The 12376-nt window shown below is 43.7% G+C and overlaps 1 protein-coding gene across 4 annotated transcripts in view; it reads left to right on the top strand.

The window, feature by feature from the left end:
- tbl1xr1a (TBL1X/Y related 1a) overlaps positions 1-12376 on the top strand; it is a 179464-nt gene that overhangs the window by 94739 nt on the left and 72349 nt on the right. Inside the window, exon 1 of one of the 4 annotated variants that reach the window (XM_072572590.1) lies at positions 1637-1655. The exons of the other annotated variants lie outside the window; for them this stretch is intronic. The gene's annotated coding sequence lies outside the window, so the exon portion shown is untranslated. Of the gene's footprint in view, positions 1-1636; positions 1656-12376 lie in introns of those variants that run through there. 4 annotated transcript variants of the gene reach the window in all.

Here is a 12376-nt window from a genome sequence, read left to right on the forward strand (position 1 = left end):
TTAAAATTTCCTTGAATGAAATTAAGTTGACTTTGGAACTTTGTAATCTGATATAAAGCCAAGTTCACTCCCAAGAAGATATTTTCGAAGTAAAAAAATCAACACTATTCCATTATTTGTTTAAACAATGGAAGGAGTAGTAAGATTTCTCCATTGAGTGCTCCGGGTTATACTCCAGATTTAAAAAAACACAAGCATATTGGCTTGCATGCTGCTAGAGTGGAATATCTGATGGATATGGTGACTGCTAGGGATCGTAATTCAGTAATGTGCAAAAACTACCCATCAGTGATCAATGCCTGTGATCTCAGGATTTTTGCTTTCTATTGAGTAAACTGACCAATTTACAATCTCTGGTACTGGGGAGAAGAGGGGTTAAGGAAGGCAGCCAGAAGGACAAGGAAATCTCGGGTGATGGGGTGGGATTAGAGGGCGGGCGTCAACAACAACCTGAGATAAAAAGGTGTATGATACTGAAACAGGCTAGTTTGCAAGGTGTAAGGAAGCAAACGGCAGAGCGTATAATTGTATTTGAGAAAATGATAGTTATATAGTTTAAGAAATGTAAATTGACTTAAAATGAAATGTGGTTCCTTTCCCCCTTAATTTTTTTTTTGTTAGAACTTTACCTCTCTCGTATCTATCAAAATGGCAAACACTGGAAACTAATAATTGTAGGCTACTGTACACTAGCCAAAAGTGAGGACTGCAGATGCTGGAAATCAGAGTCTAGATTAGAGTGGTGCTGGAAAAGCACAGCAGGTCAGGCAGCATCCAAGGAGCAGGAAAACCGACATTTCGGGCAAAAGCCCTTCAGCAGGACTGAAGACAGGGAGCCTCCAGGGTGGACGCTCCAGGAGGTTCCACCCTGGAGGCTCACTGCCTTCAGTCCTGATGAAGGGCTTTTGCCCGAAACGTCGATTTTCCTACTCCTCGGATGCTGCCTTACCTGCTGAGCTTTTCCAGCACCACTCTACTGCACACAAGCACCAGATGGTTAGAGTGATTGTCGGCAGTTAGGTTTGCTGAGAGAATACCGTGTATTAATTTTGTCTAATTGATACAGATGCTAATCTGGGTGTGACTAACACTGATCAAGATTTGACATCATCAAAACATTATGTCTGTGCCCAATAGGTATTTGTAAGTAATATATCATAAGGAAATGCCACAAAGATAATTCTGACTTGGGAGCTTTTGGTGCATTTTGAAATGAAATTCTGAGACTGGTCTACTGTTTTATTGGTAATGCAAGCATGTAAAAATGCAGAGCAAGACAAATTGATTTGAACCAGCCCATGGTTGTAGAGCTTTGGCGAGTGGGTAGAGGATGAACTGAATTAGGAAGAATTTGAAACTATCAAAAGGCTATGGAGTGTGAGGGGCAACTTCAGGACATCCTAAATTTCTTTTCAGCCAGCATTGTCTCTATTAAATATGAGAAATCTAAAAGATATTTTGCATACCACAAGCATCAATGTTGTAATGATTCAAAATCTGTTTTTCATGGTGACTGAGGGGTACGTATTCACCCGGAAAACAGAAATATGTATTCATCGGAACAACAGATCAAGGGATATGGGCAGAAATCAGGAGAATGGAGTCGAGAAGCTCATCAGCCATGATTGAATGGCAGCGCAGACTCTGTTTGCCAGGTAGCCTAATTTCTGCTCCAATGTCTTATGGACTTGCGTCTTTCTTTTCTTGGAAGTAGTACTCAGGATGTGTTTATCTGATGTGTTTATGTGTTTACCTGAGGGGACAGCGAGAACCTTGACATCTCATATTTTAGTTCAATGTCAGCTCAGGTTTTGTGCTCAAAATTTTTTTTTCTTTCAGGAGATGTGGGCGCCACTGACTAGGCCAACATTTACTGTCTATCCGTAGTTGCTCAGAGGGTAGTTACCCATTGCTATGGATTTAAATTCTCTTGTAGACCAGGACATTAATGAACTGACAATCACTAACAGTTTCATAGTCATAATTAGGTGCTTAATTTCAGATTTCTATTGAATTCAAATTTCACCATCTGTCATTGGTAGGAATAGAATCTTAGCTCCTCAGAACCTTACTGGGGTTTAGACCAATGATCTAGATATTGGAGCAGTGGCAGATAGGTTTGAGTGGACAGGATGTGATAAGGAAATTGAGTTGATCATGGGGATGGGGGATTAAGTGAAAACCAGAACTGATTAAAAATAATATGAAATATGCATTTAAAACAGGCTTGCATGTTTTAGATGAAGAGAAATAGGACCGTGTAAGTAACTTGAAGAAAATATATAAATGTGGGAGAATTAATAAGACAGGTAAATATGACATTGATAAATTGAAAGGACCTGGACACATGAAAGCTCGGCTTCAGTCCATAAACTTAAATTTAAAATCAGAATAGCTCAATGTGAGGAGGAGTGTGCTGAATTGATTAAATAATGAAATGGGAAATAAAATAAAATTTTTGTTGGTCTAGGGATAAGTAAATGAATTTCAAACTTCTTGATTGGCAGGTTCAGAAAGATGTACCAACGGTGGCTTTTCAATGATGGGGTTCTTGGAGTAAATGTGAGATGGCAATGACATTACTGGAGGACTAGATAATGATCCAGCAAGTGAGCAATCAAGCTAGTGTTGATTATTTCACAAGCTTTGCAGGATCTGATTCTGAGATAGGATTTAGGAGAAGGAAGTATATCGGTAGTGGTGTTGTAGGCAAGTGTTAAGTTCTTTTCCCGGGGTTTCGCACATGAGATGCAATTCGCATATACCAACTTCTGCAAACAGTTAAAGTTTATTAAAGATTGTATAAGCTAGGTGACACCCCCTTTGACCCCACACCTTCACAGGCATGCGAGGCTGAGTCAAAGCAAGGCCCTGTACAAAGAAAACACATCTTTTTACAGATCAATTGGTCATGTCTCTGATGCTCTGGCCACTTGCCCACAATCACATGTCACTCAAGACAACCTCCAGTTACTCAGTCACAAATTATCCCAGGTACAAAGGCAGGATAAGATCATCTTTTGAGATAATGCTAATGCCCTAATGCTGGGGAATCATTATGCAGATGATTTCCTGACTTGGTGATTCTCCAAGACAAAGTAGATGCGGCATACCTTTAGCCAGAAAGCATTTCCGAACGGAAGAGATTGAACGATAGTTTAACTTGACGATAGCAAGGGGGAGTAGTAGCAAATGACTGTCTAATTGGGGTGTGGGTGATTCGCATTCTTGCCTGACTGTCGTCCCCACCCAAAGTTTGACCCTTTTTTAATATTACATTAATGTCCATAGAGAGATTCCCATTTAACCTTTTAACTTTACACAAGGACTACCACGAGAAGTTGGTTCCAGGAATGGAGCCTATGGCATTTGAAACAAACAGGGAAACCTAACAATTCTGAGCACCTTGAGAGGAGTTCATAAAGAGTTGTCTTTGCTCTTGGCAAACTGTCAGAAATTTGAGGAATGCATTACTATAGCACCATCTGTTGGTGAATGTTAAATGTTGCAGTTAGAATTCAGAAATGCATGCCAGTTCTGCTATAATGAGTGTTTCCTCAATGCAAGTTGGCTTTAACGCGATTGAAGAATTTCGACTGTTATTTGTAGAACGTGAACTTTCCTTATCTGTATTGGCTATATTGCGATTCTGGTCCCATTATCTTAAATGGCATGGCTGTTGTGCGATTTTCTGTTTACTTGACATTGCACAAGGACAGAGCTATCACGTTATATCAGAACCAGCTGTAGTGTTGAAATCAGTTGATGACTGTCGCACAATGTTAGGTGGTATAATATGCATAGTGTCACAGACCATGAAAATATTCTTTGAAGAAACTTCTGGTTTCAGTGTATTAGATCTGTAGTTGTTTGTTCTTGATTGTATTATTCATTTTGCTAAATGTTAAAATGTAACACTAATTTTTTTGACTTTCTGTATTTCTGTTAATAAATGAAGGCATAAACATAATTGGTTGCACCTGAATTCATTAATATCTGGTTTGCTGCCCAGCAGACAAATTATTTCAGTCAGCTGGGTAGTTATGTAATACTGTTTGGTTAGTTATCTTTCATTGTGTTATTATTTAATAATTTGCCTAATTTACTTTATTTGCTTTACTATTTAATAGTTTGGTTTGTTTATAGGTCCTTCTGTTATAACATGCATTTCGTCAACGCAAATTGGATGTAATGCAATTGACGAATTGGGCGTGCTGTTTCTACAGCGCAAACTTTTAAAATGTGTGATGGCTGTAACGCGATTACAGTGCCAACACTTTAAGCGCTGTTTATAAAGTGCAATTTTTCTATAATGCAGGGTTGCACAAGGATGCAACAGTCGCGCTATAGAATTTGCTGTATTATATTTTGTATATAACTGGCCGTGAGGTTTGTCTTAAAAGTGATAAACTGAATTTTAATGTACTCCTCTGTTTAATTTGGAGACAAAATGGACTGAAAAAGTATACTATGTTGCTTTTACAACCTGGAGGTGATTTGACTGATAGAAAAACAGTATCAGGAATACTGTGGCCTGGCCACCCCTCGGGAGAAAGGAACCGTTAACACCTCAAATCCAATATGATATTTTTGGAAGACAAACCGTAGCGGTTAAACGTTGTTTTCCAGACTGGAGGAAGTGATATGATTATGTTTCTCAAGGAGGGGCCACGTCAAGAGGGTATGTGCAAGTTGATGCAATGGGCAGATGAAAAATAATATTGGGTTCACCTTGAAGAAGAATACAAGCTGATTTTATAATGTAGTTTACAAGGATTCAAAACAGAGGTCAGTTGTTCCCATGAGAGTGGTTGAGAACCACAGGAGACAAGTGTCCTTGGTGTTATAAAGTGAATACTTCTTTTAAAAAAAAAAGGAAACGTGAAAAATGTTCCCATGTACCATGCAGTTAAGATCCGGAATGCAGAATGAGAGTGTGATAAAGGCAGTTTCAATCATTCATTTCAACTGGAATTGGATAAGCACATGGACTGCAGTCATTCAAGATGGCACTTTGCCCACCAGTTTCTCAAGGGCAACTACAGATAGGTAATAAATGTTGGCCAACCAGTGATGCCCACGTCCCAGGAGAGAATTTTAAAAAGTGCACCTCAAAAGGGAACATTTGTAAAATTACAAATCAGTAGTCACATGATGTGGCTCATCTCACTAAATCACACTTTGGCTGGTATTTTTATTTTGTTGATACTCCGACTTCCTTTGAATAGCTCACCTTATTACTACTTCTTCGTTTCTAGCAAGTGATTTCTCATCCCTGGTAATTTCAACTTCCATCTCAAATCATGATGTGCTGTTTGTCCTCTGAATTCAGTGCCATCCCATCCACCTGCCATATAATCTCCCAATGGTATTCACAAGACTTCACGTGGACTTGCTATTCCTATTGTGTCAATAAGATCATCTCTCTTCCCATTCTCATACAAGTTCAGTAAATAATTGGAGCATATAATCAGGGACAGGTCACAAGATTGGATAGCAACCTGAGATGGAAAATAAGGAACTAGGTTGAAGTGGTGTAAGTTGTGTTTAAAATTGATTAAGGGGAAAGAGGTGAGGTGGAAGGGGGTGGATTATTGTTAATGTAAGAAGCATTATGGTAAGGTTGGGCAATCAGATGTTGAAAAATGTGGTGCTGGAAAAACACAGCAGGCCAGGCAGCATCCAGGGAGCAGGAGAATCGACGTTTCAGGCATAAACCCTTCTTCAGGAATGAAGCTGGTGTGCCAAGCGGGCTGAGATAAAAGGTAGGGGGGAGGGGTGCTGGGAATACGATAGGTGGAAGGAGGTGAGGGTGAGGGTGATAGGCCGGAGAGGGGGTGGGGGCGGAGAGGTTGGGAAGACGTTTGCAGATCAAGAGGGTGGTGCTGAATCTGAGGGTTGGGACTGAGATAAGGTGGGGGGAGGGGAAATGAGGAAGCTGGAGAAATCTACATTCATCCCGTGTAGTTGGAGGGTTCCTAGGCAGAAGATGAGGCGCTTTTCCTCCAGGGGTCATGTGGCCAGGGTCTGGCGATGGAGGAGGCCAAGGAGTGGGAGGGGGAGCTAAAGCGTTCAGCTACGGGACGGTTGAGTTGGTTGGTGCGGGTGTCCCAGAGGTGTTCCCTGAAACGTTCCGCAAGTAGGCAGCCTGTCTCCCCAATGTAGAGGAGCTACATCGGGTGCGGTGGATACAGTAAATGTTTGTGGAGGTGCAGGTGAATTTGCGACGGATATGGAAGGATCCATTGAGGCCTTTGAGGGAGGTGTGGGTGCAAGTTTTACACTTCTTGCGGTTGCAGGGGAAGGTGCCGGGAGTGGAGGTTGGGTTGGTGGGGGGTGTGGACCTGACGAGGGAGTCGCGGAGGGAATGGTCTCTCCTGAATGCTCATAGGGGTGGAGAGGGAAATATATCCCGGGTGGTGGAAATGACGGAGGATGATACAATGTATCTGGAGGTTGGTGGGGTGGAAGGTGAGGACCAGTGGGGTTCTGTCCTGGTGGCGATTGGAGGGGCGGGGTTCAAGGGTGGAGGTGAAGGTAGTGGAGGAGTTACGGTGGAGAGCGTCGTCGACCACGTCGGAGGGGAAATTGCGGTCTTTGAAGAAGGAGGCAATTTGAGTTGTTCGATTGTGGAATTGGTCCTCCTGGGAGCAGATGTGGCAGAGGCGGAGGAATTGGGAATAGGGATGGCATTTTTATAGGGGGCAGGGTGGGAGGAGGTGTAATCTAGGTAGCTGTGGGAGTTGGTAAAAACAATGACTGCAGATGCTGGAAACCAGATTCTGGGTTAGTGGTGCTGGAAGAGCACAGCAGTTCAGGCAGCATATGAGGAGCAGTAAAATCGACATTTCGGGCAAAAATCCTTCATCAGGAATAAAGGTGAGAGCCTGAAGGGTGGAGAGATAAACTAGAGGAGGGTGGGGGTGGGGAGAAAGTAGCATAAATTACAATAGGTGAGTGGGGGAGGGGATGAAGGTGATAGGTCAGGGAGGAAGGTGGAATGGATAGGTGGAAAAGAAGATAGGCAGGTAGGACAAGTCATGGGGACAGTGCTGAGCTGGAAGTTTGGAACTAGGTTGTGGTGGGGAAAAGGGAAATGAGGAAACTGTTGAAGTCCACATTGACGCCCTGGGGTTGAAGTGTTCAGAGGTGGAAGATGAGGCGTTCTTCCTCCAGGTGTCTGGTGGTGAGGGAGCGGCGGTGAAGGAGGCCCAGTACCTCCATGTCCTCGGCAGAGTGGGAGGGGGAGTTGAAATGTTGGGACACAGGGCGATGTGGTTGATTGGTGCGGGTGTCCCAGAGATGTTCCCTAAAGCGCTCTGCTAGGAGGTGTCCAGTCTCCCTAATGTAGAGGAGACCACATTGGGAGCAACGGATACAATAAATGATATTGGTGGATGTGCAGGTAAAACTTTGATGGATGTGGAAGGCTCCTTTAGGGCCTTGGATGGAGGTGAGGGCTCAGGTTTCGCAACTCCTGCGGTGGCAGGGAGTGTGGACCTGACCAGGTAGTCACGGAGGGAACGGTCTTTGTGGAAGGCGGAAAGGGGTGCGGAGGGAAATATATCCCTGGTAGTGGGGTCTTTTTGGAGGTGGCGGAAATGTCAGCGGATGATTTGGTTTATGCGAAGGTTTGTAGAGTGGAAGGTGAGCACCAGGGGCGTTCTGTCCTTGTTACGGTTGGAGGGGTGGGGTCTGAGGGCGGAGGTGCCGGATGTGGACGAGATGCGTTGGAGGGCATCTTTAACCAGGTGGGAAGGGAAATTGCGGTCTCTAAAGAAGGAGGCCATCTGGTGTGTTCTATGGTGGAACTGGTCCTCCTGGGAGCAGATCCGGCGGAGGCGGAGGAATTGGGAATACGGGATGGCATTTTTGCAAGGGGTAGGGTGGGAAGTGGTGTAATCCAGGTAGCTGTGAGAGTCAGTGGGTTTGTAAAAAATGTCAGTGTCAAGTCAGTCGTCATTAATGGAGATGGAGAGGTCCAGGAAGGGGAGGGAGGCGTCAGAGATGGTCCAGGTAAATTTAAGGTCAGGGTGGAATGTGTTGGTGAAGTTGATGAATTGCTCAACCTCCTCGCGGGAGCACGAGGTGGCGCCAATGCAGTCATCAATGTAGCGGAGGAAGAGGTGGGGAGTGGTGTAGGTGTAATTACGGAAGATCGACTGTTCTACGTAGCCAACAAAGATGCATAGCTGGGCCCATACGTGTGTTCATGGCTACCCCTTTGGTCTGGAGGAAGTGGGAGGATTCGAAGGAGAAATTGTTCAGGGTGAGGACCAGTTCGGCCAAATGAATGAGTGTGTCGGTGGAAGGGTACTGTTGGGCACGTCGGAAGAGAAAAAAACGGAGGGCTTGGAGGCCCTGGTCATGGCGGATGGAGGTGTAGAGGGATTGGGTATCCATGGTGACGATGAGGTGTTGGGGGCCGGGGAAACGGAAGTCTTGGAGGAATTGGAGGGCGTGGGTGGTGTCTCGAACGTATGTGGGGAGTTCCTGGACTGGGGTGGATAGGACAGTGTCGAGGTAGGTAGAAATGAGTTCAGTGGGGCAGGAGCATGCTGAGACAATGGGTCGGCCAGGGTGGTCAGGCTTGTGGATCTTTGGAAGGAGGTAGAACCGGGCAGTGCGGGGTTTCCCGGACTATGAGGTTGGAAGCTGTGGGTGGGAGATCTCCTGAGGTGATGAGGTTCTGTATGGTCTGGGAGATGATGGTTTGATGATGATTGGGGGGGTGGGGGGTGTCATGGTCGAGGGGGGGGGGGCGGTCATGGTCGAGGGGGGTGCGGTAGGAAGAGGTGCCGATTGGCTTCAGCGGTGTAGAGGTCAGTGTGCCAGACTACCACTGCGCCCCCTTTATCTGCTGGCCTGATGGTGAGGTTGGGATTGGAGCAGAGGGATTGGAGGGCTGCGCATTGTGAGGGCGAGAGGTTGGAGTGGGGGAGGGGGGTAGACAGGTTGAGGCGGTTAATGTCCCTGCGGCAGTTGGAAATGAAGAGGTCGAGGGCAGGTAATAGGCCAGCGTGGGGTGTCCAGGTGGGCGAAGGGGTCCTCGGAAGCTTGGCGGGAGTCCTGATTTTGAAAGTAAGTTCGGAGGCGACGAAAGAAGTGGGAGTTGGTCAGTTTGTAGTAAATGTCGGTGTTGAGTCGGTTGCCCGAGATAGAAATGGAGAGGTCTAGGAAGGGGAGGGAGGAGTCTGAGACGGTCCAGGTAAATTTGAGGTTGGGGTGTTGCAGATGAAAGAGGAGGCTGGATTTGGAAATTTTTTGGGACGCCTAAAGGGTGTGATAGAGCCTTTGAATGACAGTGGGAACCAGGTCAGGGTTTGAGCTGTCAGTTGCTAGGCTGCAACAGTTGGAATACAACTGGGCCGCATTAGTTGGTAGCTTGTTTTGTTGGAACAATGCATGGGGAGACTGGGGAATTTGTTATCTGTTGTCCAGAAACATTTACTATCTTTTAATAAAAAGTTTTTTTAAGAGCTTTAAAGCATTCATTTGAATTTATTTGAGGTTTTTACATCTTTTTAATTTTATTCAGTCCGTTGCGTAGTTTGATTAAATTTCATCACGTAACATGGTCTCTAAGAGAAGGTTGATTTGTGCTGCAAAATAACTTTATATATGCTATAGTTGCAATATGTCTTAAATCTATTGTTTAAAGCCTTTCAGAATGTTTCAGCATTGTGATGGCTGGTTCAAAATCAGACCTTGCTATTTGTTTCTACATCAGAATCAAAAGACAATTTTAAAAGATTGAAGTGTTTTAAAAAGGAATACTTTGACCCTTTGCAATCCTCTGTTTTGAAGAATAGTAAAGGATTATTATGTTTACTATCTATAACTAAGGGAATACAAACGATTCAATTGTCAAAGTCAAACACCAAAATTAAAAAAACAAATTCTCCCATTACTGTATTCTAACAGCAAGAGAGTAATTGCGAAATAATTGAAATGCCTTATAATTGCAAGCAAGTATGAAGTGGGGTAAGCTAAGATAATGTTAATGAACTAAATGATGCCTTTCTGGGAGATTCTTTAGACAAAGCTCTCAGAAGATTCAACCACTAAAGGTAATTTTGAAATTAAAGCCCAAAATTCAACATGTCTAGCAGCATCTGTGAAAAGAAAAACAGGAGCTAACATTTCAGATTGGTCCTTTCTCATAATGATATTGCTCATAATTACACTTTAGCCACTGCTCGAAGACTGAAGACGAATGTGCCCTATGGGAAAGGCATCACGTACACAAACAACTAATGAGATTCGCTATAAAAGTTTCAGAGTGTCTTTGAGACAATCCAGTTAAGGGGATGTCTCACTAAAGGATCCAGGTTAGCACCAATTTTCAAAAAAGGTAATTAAGACATATCGTCATTGCTTTGACACTGGTAATTGGTAGAATAATGTAATGAAGCATTAAAAGCAAGATTGGACTGCCTTCCCTCATGGCTCCAACTTCAGTAAACCATATATTCTTCATTTGTATTCTCTTCCACACCAAGTCTCCCTTTCTGATTGCACCTAACGCACTACACTTCAAAACCTTATCCTCATGTCCAATCTAAGACCGTGTCTTTGACTTTGCAGCATTCTGTGTCTCTAATTCTGGCCATTCGTGTCAGCATATTCAGCAATGACAACATTATCTCAACATGATAATGCTGCTCCTCAGCTACCTGATGAAGGAGCAGTGCTCAGAAAGCTAGCTTTTCCAAATAAACCTGTTGGACCTGGTGTTGTGTGATTTTTAGCTTTGTCCACCCCAGTTCAACACTGGCACTTCCACACTATTTTTATAATCCCTTCTATAAATTATTCTACCACTGTTCTTCCCTTGATTCAAACTCACTTCTTCCAACAAACTTTTAGTTACCTCTGTTAACTTTGCTATTGTACTTGGTGTGTTTTTTACCTTACTAAAGCAATCTGGGGTTTTTTTATTTTATAAATGCAAATTTGTCAATGCACAAATGGCTACACCCCCAGAATATCATACAAGAATGTTATGAATTGTAAGTTTCTTAAATTTAAAGTTAAATGCTTGAACTCTTCAATCTTTTAAGAAATGTTAATAAAGCAGCCAATATAAAGATTGGGTAACATTAAATTACAAACATTTATGTATCAAATAATTTGTATTTTTCAAATACAGCTTCATAATTATTAGGAATATGAAAACATAAGGTCTTAAAATAAAACTTATAGTTTTACTCAGCCTTGGATTTTGTCTCTCATATCCGAAGTCTTTGAGGAAGTGACCAAGTTGTTAGATTAAGGAAAGGCTGTTGATGTCATATACATGGACTTTAGTAAGGCGTTTGATAAGGTTCCCCATTGTAGACTAATGGAGAAAGTGAAGTCACATGGTGTGCAGGGTGTTCTAGCTAGGTGGATAAAGAACTGAGGTAAAAACAATGACTGCAGATGCTGGAAACCAGATTCTGGATTAGTGGTGCTGGAAGAGCACAGCAGTTCAGGCAGCATCCAAGTAGCTTCGAAATCGACGTTTCGGGCAAAAGCCCTTCATCAGGAATAAAGGCAGTGAGCCTGAAGCGTGGAGAGATAAGCTGGAGGAGGGTGGTGGGCGTTTGGAACGTGTTGCCAGCTGAGGTGGCAGAGGCAGGCCCAGTAGAACATAGAACATAGAAGAATACAGCGCAGTACAGGCCCTTCGGCCCTCGATGTTGCGCCGATCAAAGCCCACCTAACCTACACTAACCCACTATCCTCCATATACCTATCCAATGCCCGCTTAAATACCCATAAAGAGGGAGAGTCCACTACGGCTACTGGCAGGGCATTCCATGAACTTACGACTCGCTGAGTGAAGAACCTACCCCTAACATCAGTCCTATATCTACCCCCCCTTAATTTAAAGCTATGCCCCCTTGTAATCGCTGACTCCATACGTGGAAAAAGGTTCTCACTGTCAACCCTATCTAACCCCCTAATCATCTTGTACACCTCTATCAAATCACCCCTAAACCTTCTTTTCTCCAATGAAAACAACCCCAAGTGCCTCAGCCTTTCCTCATAGGATCTTCCTACCATACCAGGCAACATCCTGGTAAACTTCCTCTGCACCCGTTCCAGTGCCTCCACATCCTTCCTATAGTATGGCGACCAAAACTGCACACAATATTCGACATGCGGCCGCACCAGAGTCTTATACAACTGCAGCATGACCTCAGGACTCCGGAACTCAATTCCTCTACCAATAAAAGCCAGTACGCCACATGCCTTCTTCACTGCACTATTTACCTGGGTGGCAACTTTCAGAGATCTGTGTACATGGACACCAAGATCCCTCTGCTCTTCCACACTACCAAGTAGTCTACCATTAGCCCAGTAATCCATCTTTTTATTACTCTTACCA

This window comes from Chiloscyllium punctatum, chromosome 6, assembly GCF_047496795.1.
Source record: "Chiloscyllium punctatum isolate Juve2018m chromosome 6, sChiPun1.3, whole genome shotgun sequence".
NCBI lineage: Eukaryota > Metazoa > Chordata > Chondrichthyes > Orectolobiformes > Hemiscylliidae > Chiloscyllium > Chiloscyllium punctatum.